This window comes from Macaca fascicularis, chromosome 8 (genome assembly GCF_037993035.2).
Source record: "Macaca fascicularis isolate 582-1 chromosome 8, T2T-MFA8v1.1".
In the NCBI taxonomy this organism is placed as follows: Eukaryota; Metazoa; Chordata; class Mammalia; order Primates; family Cercopithecidae; genus Macaca; species Macaca fascicularis.
Window position 1 is genome coordinate 62,172,262 of NC_088382.1, and position 12,193 is coordinate 62,184,454.

The window sequence follows — 12,193 nt, forward strand, 5'->3', positions numbered from 1 at the left end:
CGGTTGTCTCTCATTCAATATGTACAAGAAAGGACCCATTACTTTTCCCTCTAAACAACCTCTTCCTTCCGAATCTCCTATCTTGGCTAACCATTCATCTGGTAATCCAAGCCAGATACCTGTCATTTATGAGTCTTTATCAGTTTTCAAATATATGTCCTGGGCTTGCCTCTTGCATAGGACAGGTCCTACTGTACTGTGATTGCCATTTGCTCCTGTCACCTGCATTGGAATAAGTTCCTTGAGTACTTATGTCTACATTCTCACTTCTTGATTCAGTTGCTGGAAACTAGTCAATGTTCAATATGTTTGTTGAATGGATGGATTCAAGACTCCTTAAATGCCTCTTCTGTAAAATCTTCCTTGATGCTACCTTTAAACAAAGGTGGTCCTTCTATTCTTTAAGACAGAACTTAATTTTTTAGAGGAAAATAGAATTGGCCACACCTGGTGAAGATGCTCTGGCCCCACATACGTTAAGGCTGAGTAATATAGTGAAACTGGATGTGGCCACAGCCTATTCTGTCTTTGTAGAGGGTGCTGTGCAAGTCTGTCCTAGCATGTGAACAAAAACCCAGACAAGGTTGGCAGCTTTGCCTACGTATCACTTTCTTCTACTGTGGCTTATAGGGTTATTAGGGGCAGATGCTGTGGCTCATATTCACTGTCTACACTTCTGATACTTTTAGGCCTGTAAATATTTCTTAGTCAACTGATTGCACAGAACCTAAATAACTTGCTCACAATTTTCTAACTAACGTTTTTGACTTCATTGTCTTGGAAACTTTAGTACATGAAAAATACAAACATCATTCTAAATCATATTCAGCTGGAATAAAATATCTTAATCTCCTGTGAACATGATGTGACATCTACCTAGGAGGAACTATAATAATGTAATTGAAACTCTTCCTTCTTTTTTTTCCATTAGAGGCACAAAAATGGGGAAATTCTTCATTTCTACATGCTTTCTTTTATAAAAGCAAACATGTACACATATCTCAATATGTTAAAGTTTCTTCGCTAGGTACTGAGAAGAATAAAATGATTTTAAATACAGTTTCTCTTCTAAGTGATTTTTGTCAACCCTCAATAACTTGACTCTTTTTACTTATTAGTACACTTTCAACATGGCATTTTTCAAAAGACTAAAAAACGCTTGCAGATTAATCTATAATAAGTTAAGGAAACTATACAAGCATTGTAACAGTAACTACCTAATTAAGATCTAAAATACAAAATAAATATTACAGTGTGTCTAAACATATTAGCAACCTGTAATCTATCTTTTCAAATATTTTTTAAAGCAATTGAGCCTTCTTTCAAGTGCAATCTTAGTGACAAGCCCATAGAGTAAAAGCACAGAGGCAGACTGTTGGGTGGCTGCACACCCACTCTGGGGGCTATGGTGCCTGAGGTTGAATCCAGTCTCTGACCAAGCAGCTCCGGCATCACGGACAAATTGCATGGCTCTCCATGGTGCAGTTTTCTCCATGATAAACAGGGGATGCTAGCCGACCTTATCTTATAGACTGTTGCTTTGGTGACATTGTGAGAATAAAAAGAATTAATTAATATAAAGTACTTAGGTAGCCAGGCACTGTGGCTCATGCCTGTAATCCCAGCAGTTTGCGGATCTGAGGCAGGCTGATCATTTGAGGTCAGCAGTTCAAGACCAGCCTGGGCAACATGGTGAAACTCCATGATTTAGTAGAGGTTTCTATTAAACCTCTACTAAAAATACAAAAATTAGCTGGGGGTGGTGGCAGGCACCTGTAATCCCAGCTACTCGGGAGGGAGGCTGAGGCAGATTTATTTGAATCCCGGAGGCAGAGGTTGTAATGAGCGGAGATCACGCCATTGCACTCCAGCCAGGGCAACAATAGTGAGACTCCGCCTCAAAAAAAAATATACTTAGAAGAGTGGTTGGCTCTATGTCAGTGTTATTATTATTATTATTGGACAAAAATATTTTCTGCTTGACACTAAAATACTCAGAGGAAGAATTCAATTACCAGATGTTTCTATGTATCTATGTTTATATTCACAGAGCTAAGATTTCTGGCTATTTGGCCAAATGTTGAACTTTGGATCTAATGTGTAGCATCAGAGCTGAAGCTCCTGTGATTCTCAGAACAGGCTACTTCTGATATCAAGGTTAATTGGTGTGCTAAATATACATGTCTCACAGAGGTATAATGAGTGCTTCTGCAGTCTTTGAATTATTTTTCAAATTCATAGGATGTTTTAAATTTTAAAAAGTTCATGGAGTTATAGAATTTGGGGATGTAAAGGGCTCCAGGGGTCCCCTAGCATGACCCTTAATATGACAGATCTTATTAATAAGAAAAATAAAGCAACTTGTCAAGTCACTTCATCAGGATCATTCAACTACTTAATGATATTTAACTATGACTGGAACCCAGGTGTACTTGGGACTCAGCATCATTTGACACTATATTGCTGTCACAGATTTTTCCTCTCTATTCTGTTCCCAGAGACACTGTATCCTAAGGAGAGATTAAGGGAAAGGGTGTGGGGAACAGTCAGATTTGGGCTCAATCTGGGTTCAAGGCTGGTGACATAAGGAAGGGCATCTTCACATCTCTAGTCAGTTGCTTCATTTGTAAAAATAGGATACTAATGGAATTATTATGAGCATTAAATTACATAATGCATCTAAAGAACTTGACACAATGCCTGGCACAGTGTAAGCACTTCACAAATGTTAAGGATCATTATTATAATTATTGTCACATATATCACCATTGTTCTGAACAAATTATATGTACAATGTTGGTACCAAAAGTTCTTTTTCTCATTTACCAAACCCTAAGACATATTTCTTCAGTCAATGATTTTCCATAGGGTGGCAGGGAGTGGGTGTGAAAGAGAGAAAGAGAGAGAGAGAGAGAGAGAGAGCTGTGCATATGCATGTTTCCATTATTTGACAAAGTCAGGTAGCCCTGGATCCTATGGCTTCTTCAATTCCCCTCAGCTTACTTGCAGTCCCTGTGATAATGGCCTGTGTGCTAACCCTAATATGCAAAACCTGACCCTTGGATCCTCCAGCTGATAAGATTTGATTATGGAAGAAACATTCCCAAGGAAGTAGGGCATCGGTTATGGAACTTCACCAAACTTCAAATGTTTACAGTAGCAAAGATGGGCCATGATGAGACTGAATGGGAAACCTGGTCAGTACATGATTTATACCAAGATAAAAATGCTTGGAAATTTGACCTCTAAACCAAAAGGTCTGTATTATCAGCTGTAGCTGTTCTACAATCTGAAATCGAAAGCTGGAAGGGTCTTCAACTGAATGTGAGTATTTCAGAAAAATAAATACCAGTGGGATATTCTATTAGTTCTGAAAGTCTAAGTGAAATATATCTAATTTACCTGTGAAAACCAATGTAAGCAATATCTGGAAGAGTTTTCTTGTTTGCTCATTTTGTTTAGAGTTGGAACCTGCTTTTCAGGAATGAAATGACAGAGCTATAATCCCTAGCAAAAAAATTCCCAAATACATCATAGAAACTAGGATAATCCTTCATGAAGTCAGAAGCAAAAAAAAGAAAACAGGAAATAACTTCCTTTATCATTAAAATAACCACAGCATCCACTCCTATCCCCATTCTTCCATTTCCCCAGGTCTGACACTCTGCAGATGACCGCCCTTATTTGTCCCTACATGTTTTCCAAAATATAAAAGTGAAATAGAGTCCCAAGGGCACTGTACTTGAAAGGTTATGAGAGTTAGAGAATTTTAACCATGCCTGCCAAACCAGCAGATGGCTTGTGATTATAATTATATGCATCAATAAAACGAATAATCTTTACAAAATTTGAATTTCTACTAAAGTAAGGGATTTAGTAAGCAGATGCAACAGAATGCATTTTCTTTAACCCTTTTGGTAGACACTAGTGTCTTTCACACACAAAAAAGATCCAGGACTGCGTAGATAGTAGGTTGTGTACTCTAATTTTTGCCCCTTTCTAGAGTAGTCATAGTGTCAGCCTCAATCTTTTCCTGATTTCATTTACTTCATGAACATATTTCAACCTCACCTCATTTTCACCCTTCAGAATAGAAATGTTAAGACTAATTCTCCACCATTGTTTGATATTTGAAAGAAAATTTAAAAGAGGTAAATACCTTCATTCTAATTCATACCAAGTATACTATAGAAACAAAAGAGCAAACAGTGGACACATCTTTCTATCTGATGGTATTCTTTTACAAATTAGATTTTCAATAACACGTTTTTGTTTTCATATTCTCTTTAATCTACATTCCAGGAATGAAAATACTCTTTATTCTATTTAAATAATTAACCATTTCCTTTCAGTTTGCTTCTGCCTGTCATTATAAGTAAGAGTAACTAAGTTTTATCTCATGCCAAGCATGAATTCACTCATATTGAAATTGGATATATATATGACACATCTGAAAAAAAGGATGGGGTGAGGTTTACACACTGGCCTTCTGCCATGTTTCCTTCATGAAGGAACCTCAGAATTTAGGGAATTAAGTTAAGCTAGCTTTGTTTACTTTCAAATCTTGGAAGGAGTAGAGAAAATGTACCACAAAAATTTTCATTCTTATTTTTTTATAAAATAGTAATGGAAATATTTTTATAGAATTACCAAGTGTAACTCTTCATTAGAATAGTATCAATTAATATACATTTCACCCAGCATACCAACAAATATAATATTTAAGAATATCTGGAGAACCTATATTTAGTGCAGATATCTCTAGCACCTTCAAAGTTAGTTGCACTATATAAATCAAAAAAAGTAAAACAGTCTGATCTAAAATGTTCTTATAGTATTGTAGTTAACTCCACTTAATAGTATAAACAAGTTACTAATAAAACTTTAAAGGCATTGACATTTTTGCAGGTCAATGCAATTTACCTATGGACACAAGATATACGAGATCAGAAATTCTCAGCAACAAAATTCTTTCAAGTTACAACTTAAATATATAGATCAAACCCTATCAGAACAAATGTTCTGACAAGTTAAACCAAAAGAGTAATAAGTTTTTGCCTAAAAATTTATAAATTTGATGTAACATTTGACAACACTATATTCAAATACTCGTAAAGAAATTCAGATATCTCTTGAGTTCACTAGAATGGAATTTTATCTCCTAAGATTAAATATTCAGCAATTAACTGGGTTCAAGATTCTTTACATAGGTGATAAAAATAAATAAAGTAAAATATTTTTCAATTATAACATCCTTAAAGAGGGAAAACTTAAACCAAATTCAATGTATCAATTAAAAGAAACAATCTAAGCCAAAAAACTTATGAAATAAATCCCAAAGGGGCAAAAAAATTAAAAAAAAAAAAACAGAAAGAAGAAAACCCCATAATCTTAAGAGTTAAAGACCTATGCTGTAAATACTTAAGTTATAGATGTTTCCTTTTTAAATTCAATGAAATTAAATATTTCTGCTTATAGGGAGTTTAAGTTGACGAGTAATAAAATTTTTAGGTATACTTTTGTTAGCTACTAATAAAACTCTGCATAATAAGCCAATTTAATCACATATGCTTAATATATGTTTAGAATTTTTAACATGTTACCTTAGTCTTGATATGAGCACGCAGACACATAAAATGGAATTGTCACAATGCTTCAGGGACACTCACAAAATTGGGGGCTCTGGAAATGAAAATACGAGAAAGAGTTCTGTACTGGTACGAGAGAATGCACAGGCGGTGTGTGACATGACATTGGCACGTCCACTTGCTGCCTCAAACCGCAAGTGAAAGTTAAAAACACCAAACACAATATGCCAGGGGCATTAGGTAGATGATCTTACTTAATTTTCACATAAGTTATAAGGCAACATTTATCTCCCATCACTCTTGCTCCCATCTAACAGACTAGGAAACCGAGGCCCAGAAAAGTTAGAGAACTTATCCAGGGCACAGACTGAGTCAGTGGAAGAACCAGGTTTCAGATATGTGAACTCGAAAAGGGAGTGTTGTAGATTCTCTTGTCACTTTGTCACTCATATGCACTTAGGATGACTGCCTTATTCTCTAGCAAGCATTTTATAGCTCCTCTTAGATGGGGATCCTTAGGGGTGGAAAAGAGGTATTACTAACAGCATCTACTACAGTCCTCTGAACTAAGCAGTTTTAATATTTATTTGTTAAATGAGTGAATCAGAATAAAAGTTCAGTAATACAAAGTTTATTTCTGACAACACAAAATAAGTTTCTCAAATTTCTTTAAAGAAGGAAGTTGTCAAGTAGATAAAGCCATGCATATTTTCTTTAAATAAAAAAATATATATTTCAGATGCAAGACCCATATAGGTGGAAACAAGTTTACATAAACCAAAAGTAATGATCTGGGCCTTCTCATTTTAATGACAACACAGACCTATTCTGTTTTGAAGAATGACAATTACATTTCTGTAAAAGTAGCTCCACTCCTTTTCATCCACAGCGATGCAACTAAACGAACTTCAGTCAAGTTTGTACACCCTTTGCTATACTGGTAAGGATGTGGGTAAAATATGTACAGCCAGCCAAAACAATTACGTGTTTTCTGAAACATTCACTCTTGTATTAACAGGAGGGAACATTAACAACTATAGAAAAAAAAATTGTAATACATGAGATTCAAAAATAAAACATTCATCACAGAAAGAGAGCCTAATACATTTATAATGCCTGAAAGAGTGAACTAGTTGCACAACTCTGCCTTAAACTAAATTTGTTAGGCAGCAACTGTAGCCATTTTTAGATGGTTTGCTTTTTCCATGATTTCTATCACATGAAAGGCATAATGATGATATGACATATTAGAAAAATCTCAACTTAGTAAAATCAAAATCTATTTTCCCCACATATATTTTACTTGAAATTAAAAAGACACTATTATACCACTTTCTTCACAAAATTTATTGCCTCCTTATTTCTGGCTATTGTTAAAACAATACTTAGAGTTGGTAATATACAACATATATTACATTCTCTACAGACACGCATATAGTTCTAAACAAATTAGATAAACAAAATGAATGTTAGGGGCACATTTAATAGAGGAAAAGTACTTCATGAAAAAAATGATTAAGAAGTATGTGACCTCTGATCACCCAGACCGTATTATTTACCTATATTATGAATCTTTCATGAATACTACTAATAAGCTATTTATTTAGTATCACAATACTGCTATATCCTTAGAGAAATAAATATTTTTCAGTATAAGTAATGAAAGTTAGCAAACTGATTTCTATACAGAGTTTTAATTCACGAACAGATGATTATGACATGCCATTCTAACATTAAATGACAGTGGCTTTAAAATTGAATACTGATACTGATATTATGAACACATCTATTTTAAAACACCACACTTACATTAACAATACTTTTTAAATATTTTCGATGAGACCGTCAGAGTTTATTAAACCACTGACAACCCACTTAGCGGACAGTTCTTAGAATAAAATATTTAATTTACCTGAATGTCTTGTAACAATATCATCCTCTCTTGAACTAAACATCCTCTGAATACACAAATCTAAGGCAGACAGACATTTCAGCAAGGCAAATAAGACTTTCTGGCAACTTCCTGTTGCCATATTTCTCTAAAAGGATCCTGCAATGTTACACTTCAATCCTGCAAACGCATTTTTCCAAGGGACACAGCAAGCCAATGCTGCTCCAGTGTCAGAAGCTTTGATTTTTTTCCCAAGTACAGCAAGCAAATAACCACTAATCCTATTCAATATTACAGATTCACAGTAATGATACTATTTCCAGATTCAAGAGAAATTAAATACAAGAGGAAAAGAGGAGCTTTTGTTTTCTTGTTTTGTTGTGCTTGATTGGTTGGTTTTTAAGACACTGATGAAGGAAATAGTTATTCTATCTATGTTATTAAATATATATTAGGGGCTGGGGCAATTTTGCTTTGTCAAGAATGAACTTCACTGCTCACATTCGTGCCCCAGGTTTCCATTATCTTTCAGAAGCAGTAAGACTAACTAAATTTAAAGTTGCCTCGTACATTTGAAAGTTTTCAAACCTGAACCAATAACCTGAATGGTAGTTATGGGCAAAAGCACCATTTCTCCAACAAATAGCCTACCTCTCAAATTCAAGTTCACTTGCATTTTGGGGTTTACTTACTTTTTAAATTTACAAACTTTTGTGAAACAGCAAAACAAAACAACAATAACAACAAAATAAGAACACTGATCACTGAAGCGGTATTTCCAGAAGTGATAGCAAAATCCCTTCATTCTGACCTACTTGTCGAGAAACGGACTTTCAGCCCCACGGTTAGGCTAAGATCTGTTCCACTTTCTCCCTAGGGCTTAATTGCCAGACTGACTTACCGGTGCCTCCTAGCCTTTGTTCTGCCTCTCACGCTGACATCAGGGAAGCAGTGATGTAGAATAAAGCAGGGGTGGGCTAGGTTAGTCCAGTGTTTGTGTCGTTGTGTGGTGTGCAGGGACACTCTGTGATACTCTAGTGAGCTGCTAAGCTTTTTTTGTAGGCTTTGTGTCATTTACTTAACGACCAATCTCATTAGCTGCCAGGGTACAATGGGCTGATGCATTTTCTATGTACATACTCCACACAGTGACCCTCAAGGTTGCCGAAGGTCTATTTAATCAGTCAAATGCTGAATATATTTGCAGTAAATCACTAAAAAAATTTAAAAAATATGAGAATACTGAGGTGTCTTACAGACTTAATATTTCCTGGTGGTTATTTGCAGGTAATAAAATGCATGCATATTTAGCCCAAACAAGGATAGAGCAGGTGGAGATGAATTGTGGTTTCCACTGGTTTGCACTGGTGACCTTAATTTTAGGAAACTTTCAGATCAAAGATATTTTCTCTTAGCAAGGAGCCCAGATTTGAAATTTAATTTCTGTGTTAGTTTAATCATATTAGCACAACAAAAAAGAATTGCTTTCTTGAGCAGTTTCTCCTTCCTCCTTCCTCGCCCCCACCCCAGTCCTACCCCCTACCCAAGCAGCCTCAGACCTGGCAAAGTTGCATTTATGCCCTCTTTCAGTTACAAGGTAAAAACCCTTTTAACTCCTATGAAAAATGAAATGCTGAGAGCACTATGAATGACGACAGCTGTCCATAAGTATCAGGGAGAGTTCTATTGTCCAGCTTGTCCCTGGATAAAATGAATACTTTACAGCAGAGGCTGTTCAGCTTGGCTAAAGAGTGTGGGGAGAAGGGGAGGAGGTCACTGGAGATTTCGCACACTAATTTAATCTGGGAAAAGGACAGGCTCTGCATCTCCCTTGAACAGACTGGCAGCAATCTGGGCCCCCACAGAACTATCTCCTTTTGCCTGTGCTCTATTTATTCCTTATCTCTGTTTACCAACCGCTAGGTCCCTTTCATTCACACCACGAGGCCGTTTTCCTACTATCAGTCAGCAGCTGACACTGTGGAAGAGCCTCAAAGGCAAAAAAAAAAAAAAAAAAAAAAAAAGATCAAAACTAAACCAAAGCTGTATAAACAATGCCACAGTACAAGTAAATGCATAAACCCTGATTCTTAACCCAACCCACAGGGTGCAAACAGAACCTTTATAGTAAATCCAACAAACCCACCACAGTGAGCTGTGGGCCGCAGAGAAAGAAAAGTCAAAACACCATTCATGAAATCACCATCCAAAAAAAAAAAAAAAAAAATTGCTAAAATATACACTGGCTACTGAAGCAGCCTTACTTTCAGGGATATTCTTATCTCTATCATAGATCAATTAACTGGCCACCAAGAGATACTTACCTGGCTGGGAAAGGTGACCTATACATTTCTAAGGGAAGCCTGGCTCTCATTAAAATGCCAGCAGTTAAAAAAATATCCACCAACATGATTACAAGCTAAAGAGGATGAAGCAACACCAACTTTTCCAACACCTTATCACACTGATTGAATTTAAACAGTTCAAGACTCTTGGTATTAAACCCCCATTTTTTTTAAGTAAAGATATTAAAAAGTCCTGTACAATCCAATCAATGAAATCTTCTTCATGTCTTGTGGATTTTACCTCCTTATGTCAAAATGATTAGCATGGCAGAGAAGTTGGGAGAAGACTACTTCATGGACAACTTTTTAATATTTTGAAGCACTCTGCAGGGTGTGATCAAAAACGGAGATTAGAGCAACTAGTTTAAAGTGTGGAAAGAGGAGAAAATAAAATAAGTGTTTTTTGAACTGTGTAACCTTTGAGGAAATACAAATCTTGAAAACTTTACTTATATTAATGTTAAGTGCTAAATACTTACCTGAATATTTCAACAAATGGGAAAAGCCCTGCTTAATATAAACATTTCTTTGAAGTGATTCAGAATTTGTATATAACATATATGTGTATGTATAGACGTATATATATGAATATATTATAAGCATAGGTATACACACTGCCTCTCATATACACATACACAAAATGAGAAGTGCATAATTTCTAATGCCTGGAGTTCCTCATATTAAAAACTGAGATTTACTTTAAATTTCCCTGGGCTTTTTTAAATCATTGAAATGATTGGGAATGATTGGTTATTGTCATAAAAATCAACACCGCATTGACTCAATCACTAAGATCTTTACCAGCAAAAGGAAAGACAATGCAGCTCATTATCTAGGATGATCAATTGGTCCAGATTTCAGTTTGTGTTTTCACCTATATGCATTATGAGCAATGAAGTCTTTACTACTTGGATCCTTTTTTCCAAATGAATTAATGAATTAAATTTATCCTTTCACCAGCTGCTAGGCAGCAGATGGAACCATTTCTGAAGCCTTGTTGAATTCAATCCATAAAACTCATTTCCTAGGATTAGCCGTCCAAAGTTTCTTTTAATGTTTATATACCGCTTGGGATTTTGAATTTCATGATGTTAAACTTTCAATTTAACTATTCTTTTTGCATTTCATATCAAACAATTATGATCTTTTGGATTTCTATAGCAGACATGGCAGGTCACATAAGGACAAGAATTAATTTCAAGAGCAATAAAGTCATGCAAGTTACATTTTTTTGATATGTCTGTTCACATTGCTCTACTACCATAGAAACTATTTGCAATTAACTGTTGTCAACCTAAAGAGTTATATATTTAATAGCTATACATTTTGTTTATTTATGCATAAATAGTTTAAAGCTGCAACTGGAAACATTCATTAACATTACGAGAGCTTAAAGTTTTTCTGGGTTTTGCAATTAGTTATAGGAGTAAGGTTGTTACTTACTGCAAGTAAGATTGTTAATTATCTACAAATAATTTCTGTATATACCAGATTAAATTTATCCAATGAGAATTTAATTCTGACTTCTAAAAAATGGAAATAAAGACAATTATTCAGAGTATGTATGTTAACTTTTTAAGGAGGCAGCTACCATGGACAGCTCCTAACATTTCTGCTCTTTTCTAGGTCATTTGCAGTTGTCTAATTTAAGAGAAACCAGGAAACTTCAAATCTTACTAGTTCATGTTATAGTTGAATACTAATGACCACTCTGAAAAAAAAAAAGACTCCTTTAAACATAACCACATTAGGATCTCATAAAAGTTTCAATGTACTTTGAAACGTTTTAAATACAACCACCTTATGCTCTCTAAGGTACAGTATATCCAAATTTAAAATATAAAAGCTTTTAAGCTTAAAATGATGCTCCTACCATAACATAAATACAACTAAAAAAGAGTGAATTGCTTTTATGTGCAACAGTGATTTCCGCTAATTTGGCAAGAGAAATCTATATTAATCTAATATTGTAGTAAGCCAAGAAGGCCACATAATAATCACCACTGAGTAATTGAATATTTAGAAGAAGGAGAAAAGAGAACATTGGTAATCTTAAGTTACAGGCATAAAAGTAGGATACCATGCAGATGATATTTGCAAAGCAAAATAAAAAGCAAAGTTAGGGAAGTCTAATTTTAGTCTTACTTTGGATTCTGAATTTGATTATTGCCTAGAACTTATTTACTATTTCCCTAACATAATGATAGTGCACACGATTATATTCAACATTTCTTCATCAGTTTTTTTTTTCTTTTTAGTGTACTGGATTTTGCAGTATTAGCTGTGGCATGAGAGTTGATAGAACTTTTTTTTCTGACAATTAGCTACTTTCTTATTTGGAAAATTAAGGTGATAGAAGTTACAGTGCA

The 12,193-nt window shown here is 35.0% G+C and overlaps 1 protein-coding gene and 1 long non-coding RNA gene across 11 annotated transcripts in view; both read right to left on the bottom strand.

The window, feature by feature from the left end:
* ST18 (ST18 C2H2C-type zinc finger transcription factor) overlaps positions 1 to 12,193 on the bottom strand; it is a 146,204-nt gene that overhangs the window by 132,823 nt on the left and 1,188 nt on the right. For 5 of the 9 annotated variants that reach the window (XM_073998811.1, XM_045398240.3, XM_005563304.5 and 2 more), the window contains exon 2: positions 5,604 to 5,682. The gene's annotated coding sequence lies outside the window, so the exon portion shown is untranslated. Of the gene's footprint in view, positions 1 to 5,603; positions 5,683 to 8,380; positions 8,516 to 12,193 lie in introns of those variants that run through there. The other 4 variants (XM_065519213.2, XM_065519215.2, XM_073998808.1 and 1 more) reach the window with 1 other exon arrangement.
* LOC135964731 (uncharacterized) overlaps positions 1 to 12,193 on the bottom strand; it is a 195,001-nt gene that overhangs the window by 19,261 nt on the left and 163,547 nt on the right. For both annotated transcript variants that reach the window (XR_010577278.2, XR_012416424.1), the window contains exon 3: positions 5,604 to 5,682. This is a non-coding gene — a long non-coding RNA (uncharacterized lncRNA). The remainder of the gene's footprint in view (positions 1 to 5,603; positions 5,683 to 12,193) is intronic.